We start from the raw sequence: 17463 nt of genomic DNA on the forward strand, positions 1-17463 counted from the left end.
GTTGACTGCATATTTTAGTGATGTTAATGAATTATTTTTTGATTTCTTAGATATTATATTTGGAAGCAGGAGTGGCATCCACTTCCTAAACAACATGCCTGTGAAAACTCTATGAACTCTGATAAATGTTGATAGTTTTACAAAGGCTTCAGGCCTTTTGGTCATAGGGTCCCTATGAGTCATGCTCCACTCAAAGGCAATCAAGAACAGGTATTGTATAAGTTGCCCTGATGAGTCAGTGGTTAAGCTTGAAGGTAGAGGGTTCAGTTTGGGAGAGTGGAGGGATGGCCCAGGAGAGGAAGACCCTCAAGGAGATGGATCCATTCTGTGAGTGGACTGGTGGGAATTAATGTGCTTGAGACAGCGAGGTTGGCACAGGATAGAATGGCGTTTAGGGCTCTTGTACATAGGGTCGCTATGATTCACAAATGACTCGATGGCACACAACAACAACAAAAACATTTTAAGGGAGCACTGGTGGCCTAGTGGCAAGAGGCTGCATTGCAATCCTGCAGACACAGAGTTCTAACCCCCCAGCTGTTCCATGGGAGGATGGGCAATTTCCTCCCATGCAATTAACTGCCCTGAAAACCCACCAGATGGTCAGCTGTAGGTCAGTTCTGACTCTACAGTACAACAATTATATATAGGAAAATGTCCCCAATTCTCAGGAGTTACACACACACACACACACACACACACACACACACTCTTATGAATTAAGTGTAGAATGTGTACAAATGTGAAAAATATTCAGTTCCTTCTCAAAGCAATGCTACAGAATAGCTCCATAAGGTTTTAATTTCTATAATCACTACTACAGAAAGTGAAAAAAAAGGTTTACACACAGATCATTCTAGTGCAGTTGCCAGAGTGGAAAAGGAGTAGAAGATTAATAGATAAGGAGTGAATAGCAATATTGAATGATCAAACATTGAGTATTGTAATTAATGTTATAGAATAAAATGTGCACGTATTGAAAACTGATATGCTTTATAAAGTTCCACTCTGATCACAATAAAACAACAGCAAAATAGCTAAGTTTGACTAGAAAAATAAGCCAAGAAGAGCGTAGGATAAAAACCAAAGGAGAAGATGGAGCTAGCGTAAGGGGAGGTGCAAGGACCTACCTGGGATATTCAGATCCTTCTTGCTCTCGGTGGGTGCTCATATCAGAGGGTGAAAATTATTTCATGCAACATATAAAATCCTCAGCTCAGAAGTAGAGACTATTTCCACTTGAGATATTAGTGGAGACTCTGGTGCCTGCCTTCCAAGACAATGATATCTCTTACATGTCTACACCTTCTTGGGCACCTACTTGCCTTTTGACACCATCCAACAGAAGTACTTTTCACAACGTCTAAGACTACTCTGAAGAACTTCACCATCCATTATAAAAGAATTTCTAGTTGTTCCAATGTTATATCTAGAGGAAGCTCCATTATTAACTTTAGGGGAAGTTTCACAATCCACATTAACTTTGTTAGGTAATATCATGACAAATATACTATAAACAGCAGACCTGAGCCTTGCCCTATCCTGTGCCATTCTCATCTCTGATACAACCTGATAGAACCTACTGCTGAAGTCACGATGTCAATACATCTCTCTGGGAGTCTTCCTCTCCTTCACTGACCCTCCATCTTTCATGATGTCCCTTTCCAAGGAAGAGCCTTTTGCCTAGCCTCTTGTCCAAAGTAAAAAAGACAAAGTCTCACCATCCCTGTCTCCAAGGAGCACTCTGGCTGCAGTTTTTTTCAAGACATAATCTGTTTGCTATTTTGGCAGTCCATGGGATATTCAGCACTCCTCTTCAACAGCACAACTCAAAGGCTTCAATTCATCTTCTGTCATCTGTATTCATCGTCCAGCACTCCGGTAAACAACAGATAACTGAGAAGGCCATAGCCTGACTCAAGAACACCTTGGTCTTCAAATTTACATCACTGTTCCTCAGCATTCTGGAGAGGTCCCTGACAGCAGACTTGTCCAGTGTGTCTCCTGATTTGCAGACTGCTGGTGCCAAGGGTGAGTGCTGACTGATGATCCAAACAAAGTGACATCAATGACAACTTCAATCCTTTCTCCATCTGTCTAATGTTGACAATTGGTACTATAGTCAGGACACCATCACCATCAACTCTGCAAAAAACTCTAAAGGAAACTTAACCATTAATTACAGCAGAAGCTCCATGGTCAACTCTAGAGGATGTTCCAGCATAAATTCTAGAAGAATCTATACTACCAACTCTAGAAGAAGTGCCACAGTAATTTTTAGAGAAATTTCTACCATCTACTCTAGAGGAACCTACACCATTACCTCTACACAAGCTCCTCCATTAAAATTAGAAGAAGCTATAGAGATTGAAGCAGCTCCTCAGGAAGTGTCACATCACTTCTACTGGCGAATCAAGTAGTTTATACCAGAGCTAGAGCCAATGCCAACTCTAACATTAATGCCTTTGTGATCCTTTCTTGTGGAGCTAAAAAAAGAGAAGCCAAACCTCCTGACATTCTCTATCAAACAAGAGACCGAACAATGAAACAATTGGGCTAATAGTGTGCCCTCATTCTGCCATTTGATGCACAGGACCTGTCTTTCCTTGCTCTGGATTCCAATGATCTGCATCCATTTTTAACCTCTACTGCTTTCAAATTGGAGCCTGGACAAGTTTCTTAAGATTCTGAGACGTGGTCATATGGGCAGTTACTGATGGGAGGAGATTGCCTATCCTTTTCCTGGGGAGCAGCTGGTAGAATTAAAAACTTCGGGACTGCAGCACAGCTTCTTGCCATAAGACCACCAGAACTCCCTTCAGACAGTTGTGTGTGATAGCTGATCCTCCGGTGGGTATTCAGAGGCAGGAGATTGTCCATCCTTGTCCCATGGAGCAGTTGGTGGATTCAGGACCTCAGGGTAGCTTCTTACTTCTATGGCCAGTATGCATATGATATTGATCCAATCTATTACACAGAATGACTATGATCTGATGACATAGGACAGATACAGAGCTAGACAGGTTTGGTGTTTTGTTTGGTTTTTTAAATTTTAATGAAAGTTTACAGGCTTTGGATTTCCATTCATTCATTGTTGCACTTTTCTCCCTGCCCATTTTTCCACCCTCATTTGCGCCTCTCTTTGAAAAGTAAAATTCTTTCATTGTTATGCAATTCCTTCCCCCAAGGCCACTCCACTATGAAGCTTTCATCCTGGACTCCTGCCATGACAATAATACCTAATCATAAATCCCTTTTAAGCAGTTCTCTTCCTCATCTGTTTCATGGAAGTATAGATTATTTATCCCGTCTTTCTCAATCTCCCTTCAACCCTGATGTCAGTCCCATTTTACAACAGTGACATTATGCAATATTTGCCCTTTTGTGACTGAGATATTTCACTCAGCATAATGTCCTTGAGTCACCCATTTTGTATATTTCATGAGTTCCTTATTTTTTTTTTAATTGATTTTAATGAAGTTTACAGTCTCTGGATTTCCATTCGTCATTGTTGGAGTTCCTTCATATTCAATGCAGCATAGTATTCCATTGTGTGAATATACCAGAGCTTCTCTATCCATTCATTAGTTGATGGGCACTTGGGTTGTTTCCAACTCCTTGCTATTGTGAACAAAGCTGCAATAAACACGGGTGTGCTTGGGTGGCGGTTATGGTTTCTTTAGAGTATGGTCCCAGTAGTGGAAATGCTGGGTCAAATGGTATTTCTATTTGCAACTTTTTGAGAAAGCGCCATACAGCCTTCCATAGTGGTTGCACCATTTTACACTCCCCAAAGCAGTGAATAAGAGTTCCAGTTTCTCCACAACCTCACCAGCATTTGGTTTTTGCTAGTCTATTAAATTTTGTAATTCTTACTGGGGTAAGATGATATTTCATAGTTGTTTTCATCTTAGAGCAAGGGACTTTGAACATTTCTTCATGAGTTTCTTGGCCATCTGAACGTCTTTTTGGTGAAGAGTCTGTTCATATACTGTGCCCATTCTTCCACTGGGTTATTTACTTTATCTTGTTGTGGTGCTCGAGTATTTTACAAATTCGAGACATAAATCTGACAAGTCAGTAACAATTTTTTTTTCTTTGCCCAGTCTGTGGCTTCCCTTTTTACCCTGTTGGAGTTTTTGGATGTGCATAGAAATTTGATTCTCAGAAGCTCCCATTTATCTATTTTATTCTCTCCTTGATGCAGATTTTTCAGGATGACTTGGGAGACTGTTTGTGCTTTTAGAGTTCTTCCACGCTTTTCTTTAATTAAGTTTGATCTTTGGTTTTAGTCCTCGGTCCATGATCCACTTTGAGTTGGTTTTTCTGTATGGAGTGAGGTGCGGATCTTGTATGAGTTTTCTACAAATAGTTTTCCAATTTTGCCAGCACCATTTGTTAAAAAGGCTGTTTCCCCATTAACAGATTTCATCTCCTTGTCAAAAAATCAGTTGACCATAGGTAGATGGGCTGATTTCTGGATTCTCAATTCTATTCCATTGATCTATGTGCGTGTCATTGTACCAGTACCACACTGTTTTGATCACCATGGCAGTATAGTAGGATTTGAAATCAGGGAGTGAGATGCCTCCTACCTTGTTTCTCTTTTTAAGGAATGCCTTGCTTATTCGAGGCCTCTTTCTAGTCCAAATGAAATTAGAGATTATATTACCTTTGGTAGTACTGTCATTTTCACAATATTGAGTCTCCCTATGCATGAGCAAGAGATATTCTTCCATTTCTCCAGGTCTCTTTTTGTTTCTAGTAATGTTTTATAATTTTCCTTGAAAAGATCATTTGCGATTCGGGTTAGATTTACTCCCAAGTATTTAATCTTCTGATTAGCTATTGCAAAGGGTATTGTTTTTCTTAGTTCCAGTTCTGTATTCTCTTAGTCACTGTAGAGAAATCCAATTGACTTTTGTATGTTGATCTTATATCCTGCCACTTTGCTGAATTAGTCAATTATGTCCAGTAGTTTTCTTTCTGAGTCTTTAGGGCTTTGTAAGTATACTATCACATTATCTGCATATAGAGATAATTTTACCTCCTCTTTGTCAATCTGGATACCTCTCCTTTCCTTCTCTTGCCTTAATGTTATCGCTAAGATTTGCAATACAATATTGAATAGGAGAGGAGACAGTGGGTATCCTTCCCTAGTTCCTATTCTCAAGGGGAATGCCTTTTATCTCTCTCCATTGAGAACAATGTTGGCTCTTAGATTTGTCATCTTTACTATGTTGAAGAAATCCCCCTCTAAATCTACTTTGTTGAGTGTTTTAATCAGGAAAGGGTGTTGGACTTTGTCAAAAGCCTTTTCTGCATCAATTAATAGGATCATGTGGTTCTTGTTCTTGGCTTTTATAGGACGAATTAAATTGTTTTTCTTATGTTGAACCATCCTTGCATATCACTATGAATCCCCCTTTGTCATGGTGAATTATTTTTTCGATGTATCGTTGGATCCTACTGGCTAGGATTCTATTTGGTTCAGTTGTGGCATTGCCTGTTTCATCTTTTATTCGGATTATTTTTGTCTTTTCCTCTGTTAGTTTTCCTAGTGGTTTGTTGATTTTATTAACCTTTTCAGAGAACCAACTCCTGGTTTTCCTGATGGTTTTAATTGTTTTTCTGTTTTCTATTTCATTTATTTCTGAAGAGGGTGAAGCCAGAATGCTCCTTGGAGTCAAGGATTCTGTAGCTCCGTGTGACATACTTTGGGCATGCTGCAAGGAGGGACTGATCCTTGGAGAGGGACATCATGTTTGGGAGAGTGGAGGGAAGGCGCAGGAGGAAGATCCTTGATGAGATGGATTGATTCTGTGACTGGGGTGGTGGGAATGAGTGTGTCAGAGACGGTGAGGTTGGCACAGGATAGAGCAGCGTTTAGGGCTCTTGTACACAGGGTTGCTATGAGTCCCAGGTGACTCGACAGCATATAACAACAATTTTTTTAATTTTAGTTTTTTTAGAGTTTGTCAGGTTATCTTGCTTTTCTTTTTCAATTTGTTGGAGATGTTGGGTTAGAGAGTCAATGGTCATTTTCCCCCTGCCCTTTGATGTTGGCTTATTGCTATAAATTGAACTGATTACTGCTTTGGCTGTTTCCCAGAGGTTTTTGGTAAGTGGTGTTTTCATTGTCATTTGTTTCAAGAAACTATAATTTCATTTTTTATTTCTTCTAGTACCCAGTTATGTTCAAGCAAGCTATTGTTCAGTTTCCAAATGTATGGCTTTTTTCTTCCTTTGTCCTCTTGTTATTAATTTCTAATTTTTTTGCATTGTGCTCTGAGAAAATGCTTTGCATTAGTTTATATTTTTGAATTTATTAATGCTTGTATTGTGACCTAAAATGTGGTCTATTCTGGAGAATGTTTCATGTACACTGGAGATGAAAGTATATTGTGGTTTGGGTGTTTTGTTTTGGTGCATTAGCCTATAAATATCTATGAAGTCAAGTTGGTTTATTGCATGGTTTAGTTTTTAAGCATCTTTGCTGAGTTTTTTCCTGGTAGTTCTATCTTTCCTTGAGAGGAGTGTAATAAAGCTTCCAACTACTATAGTAGTGTTGTTTATTTCCTTTTTCAGTTTTATTAATGTCTTATATATTTTGCAGGTCTTTAATTTGGTGCATATTTATTACTGTATGTCCTCTTGTTCTACTGACCCTTTAATCATTATGTAGTGACCTTCCCTGTCTCTTGTGATGGTTCTTGCAATGGCATTTATTTTATCAGAAATTAATATTGCTACTCCTGCTTTTTTCTGGTTGCATTTTGCTTGGTGTATTTTCCCCATCTTTTTTTTTTTTTGTCTTTACGTTCATTTCTCAGGCGTGTTTCTTGTAGACAGTATATTGATGGATTTTGGGTTTTTTACCCACTCTCTACTCTTTTTCTCTTCACTGGAGCATCCAAACCATTCACATTCAGTGTGATTATTGCAAGGCAAGATTTTATTGCTAAAATTTTGTTGAGTTTTTGGTGTTGTTGTCAATTTGGTCCATTCTGCTTTCTGTGGCACCTCTGTAAGAAGGACATCTCTCAGTATTTCCTCCAATGCTCGTCTTGTTTATACAAAGTTCTTTAGGTTCAGTTTTTCTGGGAATATCTTGATCTCTCAGTTGTGCTCTTTTATGTTTGATATATGTCCTTCCTGTGTCTTCTTGCCTGTATGGTTTCTGCTTAGAAACTGGCACTTAATCTTATCTGCTCCCCCTTATACTTTACTTTCTGTTTCTCCCTTGCTGCTTTCGGAATTCTCTCCTTATCTTTGATTCTGGCAAATGTGATTATGTTATGCCTTGGTGTTTTTCTTTTGGTGTCTATTCTATATGGTGTTCTCTCAGCTTCTTTTATATCCTCTCATTCTTCCTTATGCCTGGAAAGTTTTCCTCTAGTAATTCTTCTGTAACATTTTCAGTGCCTTTACTTGCTTTTTTCCTGTTCTGGGATTCTGATGATGCACATGTTATTTCTCTTGATGGTGTCCCACATTATTATTAGAATTTCTTCTTTTTCTTTCCTTTTTGCCCTAGCAGATCGTGGGTGACTATTCTATCTTCTATTTCACTGGTTCTGTGTTCCATCTCTCTGCTTATATGTCCTTCCATCATGTTGACAGCATCTGAAACATTGGAACTCATATTTTGGATCGTGGTTTCTTGTTTTTCCTGTGCCACTAATGCCTCATTTGCTTTATCTGCATTATTCTGGATTGGTTTTTTTTTAAGCTCCTCCTGATTTTTGCTTGCAGTGTCCTGTAATTTTTAAAGTTTTTCTTTCACCCACCAAAAATATTAAATCATAGTTCTTTTAAATTCTTTGTCAGAAAGTCACATTAGACTTTCTGGTTTCAGGAAATCCATTGATAGTGTGTCACCTTTTGGGGGCGACATCTTACTCTGCACTTGTGTAGGGAGTGAGATAGCCTGCTTCTTTCGTGACATTGATAGTTTCTTATCTGTAGACAATGCTCTAGAAATTGGTGGAGCAGCTACCCCTGCCTGTATTTCTCTTTGAACTTCTGACTCAAGGGAAAGTTCAGTTCAGAGCCTGTGAGAGCAGCCTCCTGTAGCTAAGTCAGATCAAGGTACTCTGGATTACAGGCAAGTTGAGTGACTTGACGTGTAGGCACGGGAGTGGAGCCAAATGGGTGGCAGGGCGACCCCACGGGCAGGTCAGCCACTTGTGGGGGACCTCACTGAGATTTTAGCTGTCTGAGTGTGTTCATGAGTGGGGTCCCAAATCAAATTATAACTGTCCATCTTCCACCCACCAGCTTTCACTCAGCAGTCATTGTCCAAAAGCTCTCACCCAGGAGCCCTCGCCCAGGGGTCCGCACCCGTGGGGCCTTGGGTCCAGCAGGGCTTAAGAAAACTCAGTCAAATTCCCACTGACCTGCTCATTCTTGGTGGGTGGGTTGCACAGGGGCTTGCTGGCAGCTTCTGCCAGGATCTGCAGCTCGCTGCTCCTGTGGCTCCAAAACGAATTATTTTAATAAAAGTTCTGACTCAAATTCATACTGTCCATGTTGTGCTGCATCAGTCTCTCTGGTGGCCCATTTTTATGCAGCTTGCTGCTCCTCCAGCTCCTTACGCTGTTTCCTCCACTGCAGCCATCATGGTTTCCAGATCTGGCTTTTTTAAACATTGAAGTATGTCTTGATGAGCATTCAGTTCATGGAAGGGTCACCCTTTTGTCAAATGCCCACTTCAGTTAGTACCAGTCTCATCAATAATTAATGACCTGATGTATTTAAGACTTTCAGGAAAGCATCCAGATTCTCTAGTTGTAGCACCCAATGAGAATGTGTATCTGAATCAGATGACAGAACAAACAGATTTAGAAGGTGCTATCTTGGTATATTAAGGTTGTAGCCAACTTCTGGTGTTCAGTAATGAAGATGGGCCATAGAGAGTACTTTCTTCCCTGCCTGCACTGGGCCCTGGGTTGATTATATTCTGAATGCTTTTAATGAAGAGAGAACAAATCTAGATACATTCATAAGCATTAAGTCCTATATTTCGTTTCCAGAAATTAAACTCAGAACAACCAGTCCTCACATAGAAATGAAGGTACTGAAAGCTGGGGTAGGGTAGGCTTAAGTGGCACCTCTGCTTTTAAGGAATTATTCAAAAAAGTGGTGCCTTAATATTGGCCAAATTCCAGCTGGTCTCAGTGGAATATTATTGGCAAGGAGGACTTGGGGCCTACCACTTTTGCCACTATCAACAATGTAGTACACTATACCACCTGCCTATGAAACAAGAGCATGAAGGGCCAAAATGATAGCACCCTGGGTTGAGGTAAAGGTCAAAGTGGTGGAGCACTGGGCCAGGGTAAGCTGTATCAGAATCCCCTTTTTTCCTTTAGTCAGCTTTAAAGATAAGTGAATTATGTGGTTATAGCCCCTCACAGAAACTAGTCTCCTAAGCAGTGACTTTCTTATGCCTTTGGGTAGACCCACCCATACTTTTACCTAAACTCCATCCTCAAGATGAGCTAAAATCATACTCCCTATAGTTCTAAGTTTTTCGCTCAAGGTGTGCTCCAAAGGGACTCTGTGAGGATCTGTATCAAGGAGGGGAGTCTGTAAGCTGAGACTGACTTAGGCTACAGTAAGTGGAGGTCTAGCTCTTCAGCTCATGCCTCATCATTTTATCTTCTCCATTTCCAGGAATGTTTCTCAACAGGAACTTAATCTTATTTTATGCCATTCTGTCTTCTCTGCAGAGTATCTCAATCTTTAGAATGAGAGATACATGGGGAGAAGTCTCCAGGTGGGGAAGCCTCTCCCATAGTGGCACCAGGGTGGACCCAGAACTTCATACATATGAGAGTACCCATAGTGAGCCTCAAATCTGTTTAGAGGAGTCCCCATAGTGAGCCTCAAATCTGTTTAGAGGAGTCCTGGGCACAGAAACTGAGTACTAGGCAGGGTATGAAAGCCTCCACGTGTTCTCAGGCAAGAATTTTAGTGTCAGGATTCAATTTCCTGATCTGTAAAATTGCTAATTATCAAGTGTTCACATCAAGGAGACATAGCTCTCTCTCTAAATTCAAGACTAGCTGTTTGGTAAAAATGGGACATAGAAGTTTTGTTACACCAATCTGAGACCTCACCACCATAGTCTTAGCAAACTTCTGAAGATCCAGAGGAATTAAATTTGAAAACTACTTGCGAAATAGTTTATGAGCTTATGTTCTCAAATAAAAAGGATTTGCATTAAAAAATAACAACAACAAAACCATCAAAGGAGAAGGTGGAAGGAATACATGTCCCATTTATTCCAATGGACTTGAAACTGCACTTCTGCCTACCCAGGTGTCAGAATCAGTTCTATCAGGGATGGGTATATAACAGTACCACTTTCAACTCCTGTAACTGCCAACTTCTAAAGACTCTTGGCATCCCACTTCTGAGATGTTTAATTTGGTGGCCTTCTGGTAAGAAGTTGTACTGTAATACCAAAGGAACCCAATCTAAATCTACTAGCTGCTCTGTGGGAAAAGGATGGACAATTTCCTTCTGTGGAATTTACTGATTCTGACACCTAGATGGAGGGTCACCTATGAGTTGGTTCTGACTCAGCAGCACACAACTACAACAATAAGAACACACAAAAACTAGAGTAGAGCTTATAAGTGATTAGTTTCGTGTCAAATTAAATTAACTCTACCAAATGGCATGATTGAGACAAAAATACAAATCCTGAATTGGTTTTGAGATCTTTGGGTATAGTGCAGAGCACTCTGAGCTTTGAATCCAGACCATCTACTTGTGCAACAATAACAAATCCGCTATTATTTATTTTAGAGTCATAGTGATAACACAAACAATAGGATAAAACAATTCTAGTCCAGCTCCAGTGGCATCTTCATGATGGGTTTTCTGTTTGAATCCACTGTGTATTTTTTAGTATCTTCCAACTCAGGAGGCTTATCTGTACCAGATTAATATTCTCCTATGATCCACCCATAGGGTTTTTATTGACTAATAAACCCAGTGAAAGTGTTTTTATTAGTCAAACCTTAAAAAATCACTATGCTTTTCATTCTAAACTATGACCATATTAGTCTTTGGATTATCAGTGGCAGTTTCCAGCATTACAGCAACATGTAAGCCAAGACAGCATGACAAAAGAACAGATGGATGACAATTAGGTAGCTTTCTCACCTTTTCTTCAATTATAATATGAGGCTAAAATTAACAATGAGGACTAGCAGTAGGAAGATTACAAGAAGCAAGGGAAGAAAAGCAACCCAGGTGAAGGGCGTGGCTCCCCTCCTGGGTGCTAGGCTGGCTTTCAACAGTAGGTGGTCAAGGTTCCCCAGCTTGGTAAGTGCCCTTGCTTTGAAATCAACACCTTTTCCAAGTACTGTTGTTCCTGGAGTGGAATATGACTGACAAGACTGATTGAAAGCAGGTGCTTCCTTTAAAAGGTGTGACTTTCATAATGGCCCTTTATCTCTGCAGGGAGAAATGACTGTTAATAAGGACTGCCCTGGCTGGCAGTCAGTCCTAGGATAAATGCGACTAAGACATAAGCCTTCCAAATGAAGGTGATAGTCTAAAAACTCAACAAGCACAATGCAATATACCTGGAGAAATGGAGTTTAGGAAGCCAATCCTCATCTCAGGCTAGCATTGTTTGTAGACTCCCACCATAACAGGAAACGTGAAGACACTGTTTGTTTTTTTTTTTAACAAAATAGACTAAGGTGTGCCTGATTCAGACCATGATATGAAGACACTCTTAATGTCGCTGCTGGGTTACCTTGCTTTATGCTTGAGTTGAAAATCTGGTCTCATATTAATTATACAAATAACTAGAGATAGATATACTTTACCTGGGATGAAGACCTCTAAAACGCAAACTCAATCCACTGATATTGAGTTGACTGCTGATTTGCAACAAACCCCCAGTGAGTTTCTGAGGCTGTAAAGGTACACAGAAGACTACTTGTCTTTCTCCCAGGGGGTAGTGGCTGGATTCAAACTATCAACCTTCTAGTTAAAGGCCCACGATTTTATGCACTATGCCACCAAGGTTCCTTAGGACCTTTAGGGAGTCATGAAATAAGTAGTTATTTCTCTGCCTTCTTTGCTCTCTCCTGTCCACTCATTCCTCTACATTCATTCTTTCATCTGTTTGTTCATCTCTCATCCCTTAAAAGACTGCAGAGGAAAAGAGACCTCTGTTAAAAGCCTTCTACACACATAGCATTTCCTTTTTATAGTCATTTTAAAATATGCTGTCCGTATTATATGGACAGCACACAAAGGAAGGCTTGGGGAGATGAAATAGCTTGTCTTAGGCTACACAGGCAGTAAGAGCTAGCAAAGGCTATAAGCCCAAAGAGTACTCTTTGCATTACTCCATATCACTTCCTGATGTACCATCATAGCACTGTCAAACGGAAAATTATACACAGATTTCACCACTATAATGAGACTGGACAAGACCTGCAAAGGATTATCACCAACTGACTATTCTTATATTGTTCTTGTTGTGTACCCTAGAATTGGAACTGACCCACAGCTGACCTTCCGGCGGGTTTTCAGAGGCAGTTAATCACATGGGAGGAGACTTCCAATCCTTCTCAAAAGTAGAACAGCTTATTTAACAGGCAGAGAACCAAAGAAGAAAAACTAAATACATACATCACTTATTTAAAAAATCAGATCCATGGAAATACCCATCTCAGGTATGAGAGTCAATGTGACAGCAACACCACCACCACTACCACACAGCTGCCACCGTGATCCCAGCTACCATCAACTCTAGCCAGGCTGCTACTGCAGAGAAACAAGTCTGTGTTTCCATCTTTGGTCCCATCATTGTGTCTCCACCCTAAGTGTGCATAATTCTTATATATGTGGATGTAAATATATTGGGAAATAGACTTTAATTTTTGTTTATGAAGTCATAACAGTACAGGGTGTTCCTCTGATTTCCTAACTTCTGAGTGATATGAAGATCAGCAACTACACAGAGCTACCAGTACATACAAGGAAGACAGATCAGGAAGTCCAAACGCCTCCCTTGGTTAATATCCACCAATGGCTTCATGAGAGAGTGATGGGGAGTCGCCTCCTATACAATTCACAGGTTCTGAAAACCTGCTGGAGGGTCAGCTATAAGTGGGTTCTAACTTAATATTGAGTAAGTTTTGAGTCTGAAAAATCCTGTGGGGTACAAATGGTTAAGCCACTCAGTTGTGGCATTTCTGTTATAGGAGCATCAGGTGACTAACACAGCCTCCTTTAGTCCAACAAGTTATTCCTCTGCTCTAAATCTTCTCCAGACCTCTCATCACCAAGGTAACCTCCACGCCTGTGCCCTGCTAAGCTCTCAAGATTCTGTCTCTCACATCGTGCTCCCGAGCCTTCTCAGTCCTAGCCACACCTGTCTTCATGCAATTTCTGAAGCCTGCCAAACTGCTCTGACCTCAGGTCTTGGTATTTGCTGATCATGTATTAACGTATTCTTCCTTACATTTTACTGTGACTCATTTCTTCACTGGACTAACTTCTGCACTAAAAGGTCATCCTTTTCAGTGTCTATTTCTGACTCTAATGTCTTTCCCAAAAGCATCTGCCATGACGTTGACTCTGATTCCAGCAACCTCATGTGTGCTGGAAGAGGCCTATGTGAGCTACAGAGCATGTTGTGCCTAACTTTTGGAAAGAGACTGCCAGGCCTTTTTTCCAAAGTGCTCGTGGGAAGATTAAAACCTTCAACCTTTCTGTTAGCAGGCAAGCTTAAATTATCTGTACCACATATGGACTTCCTCTATCCTCTTATCCTGGTTTATTCTACTTATCACATCTATCAATTCCTGAAACAACATGACATATTTGTCTCTTCTATGAGACGTAAACTCCATGAAGGAGTTTCATCTTGTCCACCTTGAGGGACCTCTAGTAGGAGCTGTGTTGCTGACCCAAAGGCCAATCTTCTCTGACAGTTCAAATATACCAGTGGCTCCTTGGGAGAAAGATGGGTAATGTATGATTTACAGCACTGGAATCACACTGGAAGGTCAAGCTATGAGTTGGTTCCAACTTGCCAGCAATGCCTGTGATCTTTGTATTCCCAGCACCTAAACAGCACCCGCCTATAGCAGGCCCTCAGTAATTATCTGCTGGATGAAAAGCTAGTGTAGTCAGATTTCTCACATTAAATAGTTGGAATCAGGGAAGGCAGTTTCTGTTTTTAAGAGAAAGTTTCTTGAGAAGTTTCCAAGAACACAAGCTCTGGAAGTTACTGGTCCTGGAGTAGGCAAATGATCTACTCTCTCAAAATTGCAGTCTTCCTGTTAGATGGCATTATTCCAAGGGATAATGAATGTAAAACATGTGATGAAATGCCAGACACTTGGTAAATATTATTAAAAAATAGCTGTGACTGTTACATGATTATTCTCTCTTGTTACATTAGGCCCAGAGGTTTAGTTGTTACTATTTAGGTGTCAGTTGAAGCTATGACAGTTATATGATTATTCTCTCTTGTTATATTGGGCCCAGAGGTTAAGTTGTTATCATTACTATCACAACATGCTGAGTATGACCTATAGCGACCCTATGAACAACAGGTCTGAACCCTACTTTTTCCTGTGCCGTACCCACCATCTCTGATACACTTGAGCCCACTGATAGGGGATGGCCCTTGATACATCAAAGAAATAATTCACCATGACCAAGTGGGGTTCATAAGAGGTATGCAAAGATGGTTCAACATAAGGAAAATAATTACTGTAATTCATCACATTAACAAAGCAAAGAACAAGAACCACATGATCCTATCAATTGATGCAGAAAAGGCCTTTGACAAAATGAACACCCTTTCCTGATTAAAACACTCAACAAAATAGGATTAGAGGGGAATTTCTTCAGCATAGTAAAAAGTATTTATGAAAAACCAAGAGCCAACATTGTTCTCAAGGAGAGAGGTTAAAGGCATTCCCTTTAAGAACAGGAACTAGGCAAGGATGTCCATTATCACCTCTTTTTTTTTCAAATTTATTAAATTAATTTATTTATTTTTCATTCCAATGAACATCAGAGATTTTGGAATTCCATTCATTCACTGTTGCACCCTTCTCCCCGCCTGCCACCCCTCCTTAGCTCTTCTCCTTGAAAAGCGAAAGAAAAACTCCCTCACCAGTACACAATCCCCCCCCGCACTTCCCCCAACCCCACCTCCAACCCCAAATATAATCCACTCTGCAACGGAATGAGGGTTGCACCTCTCTTATTCAATATTGTTTTGGAAGTCTTAGCGATAGCAATAAGACAAGAGAAGGGGTGTAACCAGCCCGAGCGGCAGCAGAGGCTGGACCACCGTGGCACTGGGAGCAGAGACTGGCAGCGAGCGTGAGGCGTGCAGAGACACTGGCTGCGGGGATCCGGTGAGAGCGTTAAGAGGTTTTAATAAGAAATTTTCACCATGCGTGAATATAAGTTAGTCGTTCCTGGCTCAGGAGAAAGTCTGCACTCAGGAAAAGTCTGCACTGACCGTACAGTTTGTTCAAGGAATTTTTGTTGAAAAATATGATCCTACAATAGAAGATTCTTATAGAAAGCAAGCTGAAGTAGATGCACAAGAATGTATGCTTGAAATCTTGGATAAGGCAGGAACGGAACAATTTACAGCAATGAGGGATTTGTACATGAAAAATGGGCAAGGATTTGCATTAGTTTATTCCATCACGGCACAGTCCACTTTTAATGATTTGCAAGACTTGAGAGAACAGATTCTTCGAGTTAAGGACACTGATGATGTTCCAATGATTCTGGTTGGTAATAAGGGTGACTAAGAAGATCAAAGAGTTGTAGGAAAGGAGCAGGTAAAAATCTAGCACGACAGTGGAACAACCGTGCATTCTTAGAATCTTCTGCAAAGTCAAAAGTAAATGTTGACCTAGTGCGACAAATTAACTAAAAAACTCCTGTGCCTGGGAAGGCTTGTAAAAAGTCATCATGTCAGCTGCTTTAATATACTGAATGCATTGTAGCTCTGAGCCAGGTCTGAAGAACTGTTGCCGAATTCAACAGTGCCAGCATTCCAACTCTGTTAAACCTACATCTTAAATGGACTTTCCTGTGGTGGTACCCTTGAAGAGGCAGATGAAAGCTACTACATCAGTTTGCACATCCTGATCACTTTCCAGTATCACAAGAGAGATTTTTACTTCTGTAATAGTCCTAGAGGATGCATCTGGTAAAACCAGAGGCTACATCCAGTATTACTGCTTAAGAGACATTCTTCATCCACCAATGTTGTACATGTATGAAAATGGTGTACTGTATACTTTAACATGCCCCATCCTTTGTATTGGAGAATACAATAATGTAAATCCTAAAAGCAGCACTCTATTTTAGCATAATAAAAGAAAGTCCAAAGAGCTCCTATATATACTTCTCCAGATAACTTTGCTTCTTTGATATTGTAGCTTATTGTAATTTTTTTTTTTTAAGAATTCAAGGTCATTATCATTGTATTGTAAAAAAAATCAGCACTTTGATTAACACGGCTATATAGTTTTTTTCAATTTTTGGAAAACCTGTGGAGACAGTGATCTTGTCTTTAAAATATGATAGTCCTTTCAGTATAATGTCTTAGATTAAAGATGTTGCCTTTAACATCTGTTCGGAAGGAAATGTCCAGACTTTTCAAATCTCTTCTATGTTTCCTTTTTTGTTTACACAAGGAACAATGTTTATAGCTGTGTGTACAGTGGGGGTCTACAACAAGAAGTGTATATTTTCAAACTATTTTTTAACGATTTAACAATTTTTGTAAATCATTTTCAGGCTTCTGCAGCTATAGATTCTCACTGTGAATCCATTGCTTGTTCATGCATAAGTGTATTTGCAATAGCAAATATACAGGTTTAGTATTTTTGCCTGTTAGTGACTGTTTCACATCTGTAATGGTTTGGTTGAGAGGTTAAATGGTGGAAGAGTACTGTGGATGTGAATGTGGGAAGTAATTTTAATCATGTGTAATTGGTCACAAGGCCTAAGCTGCAGTATCGCTGTTTTATTTAACAATGCCTTGTTGCTTTGTATGCGTAATGTTTGGGTGTAAAGATTGTGTGTCTATCCAACAGGGAGCCACAGTATTTAAATTGACCAACCTAATGTTACAACTACTATGAGGTGGCCAAATGTAAACTAAAAGCCTTAATTAAAGTGGTGCAATTTTGTATAACTTAGCATCATAGTTAAATAAATTTGGACTGCCATGCAAGGGCTTGCATTAAATTACTTGCCACTTGAATATCTGTGTACGTTTAACAATGCTAGTAAATAAATATTGGTTTAACTTCTTTTTTAAAAAAAAAAAAAAGACAAGAGAAGGGAATAAAAGGTATCCAAATTAGCAAAGAGGAGGTAAAATTATCTCTCTAAGCGGATGACATAATAGTATACTTAGAAAACCCTAAAGACTCA

General features: G+C 39.9%; 1 protein-coding gene and 1 pseudogene across 1 annotated transcript in view; one reads left to right on the top strand and one right to left on the bottom strand.

Annotated features, from left to right (window-relative positions):
* LOC102860916 (tRNA-splicing endonuclease subunit Sen2-like) overlaps positions 1-17463 on the bottom strand; it is a 76318-nt gene that overhangs the window by 14001 nt on the left and 44854 nt on the right. The gene's annotated exons all lie outside the window — the stretch shown is intronic.
* LOC102856047 lies at positions 15455-16003 on the top strand (annotated as a pseudogene).

The sequence above is a fragment of the Elephantulus edwardii genome, unplaced genomic scaffold (assembly GCF_000299155.1).
Source record: "Elephantulus edwardii isolate Elephantulus edwardi_28Jun2011 unplaced genomic scaffold, EleEdw1.0 scaffold00443, whole genome shotgun sequence".
Lineage (NCBI taxonomy): Eukaryota > Metazoa > Chordata > Mammalia > Macroscelidea > Macroscelididae > Elephantulus > Elephantulus edwardii.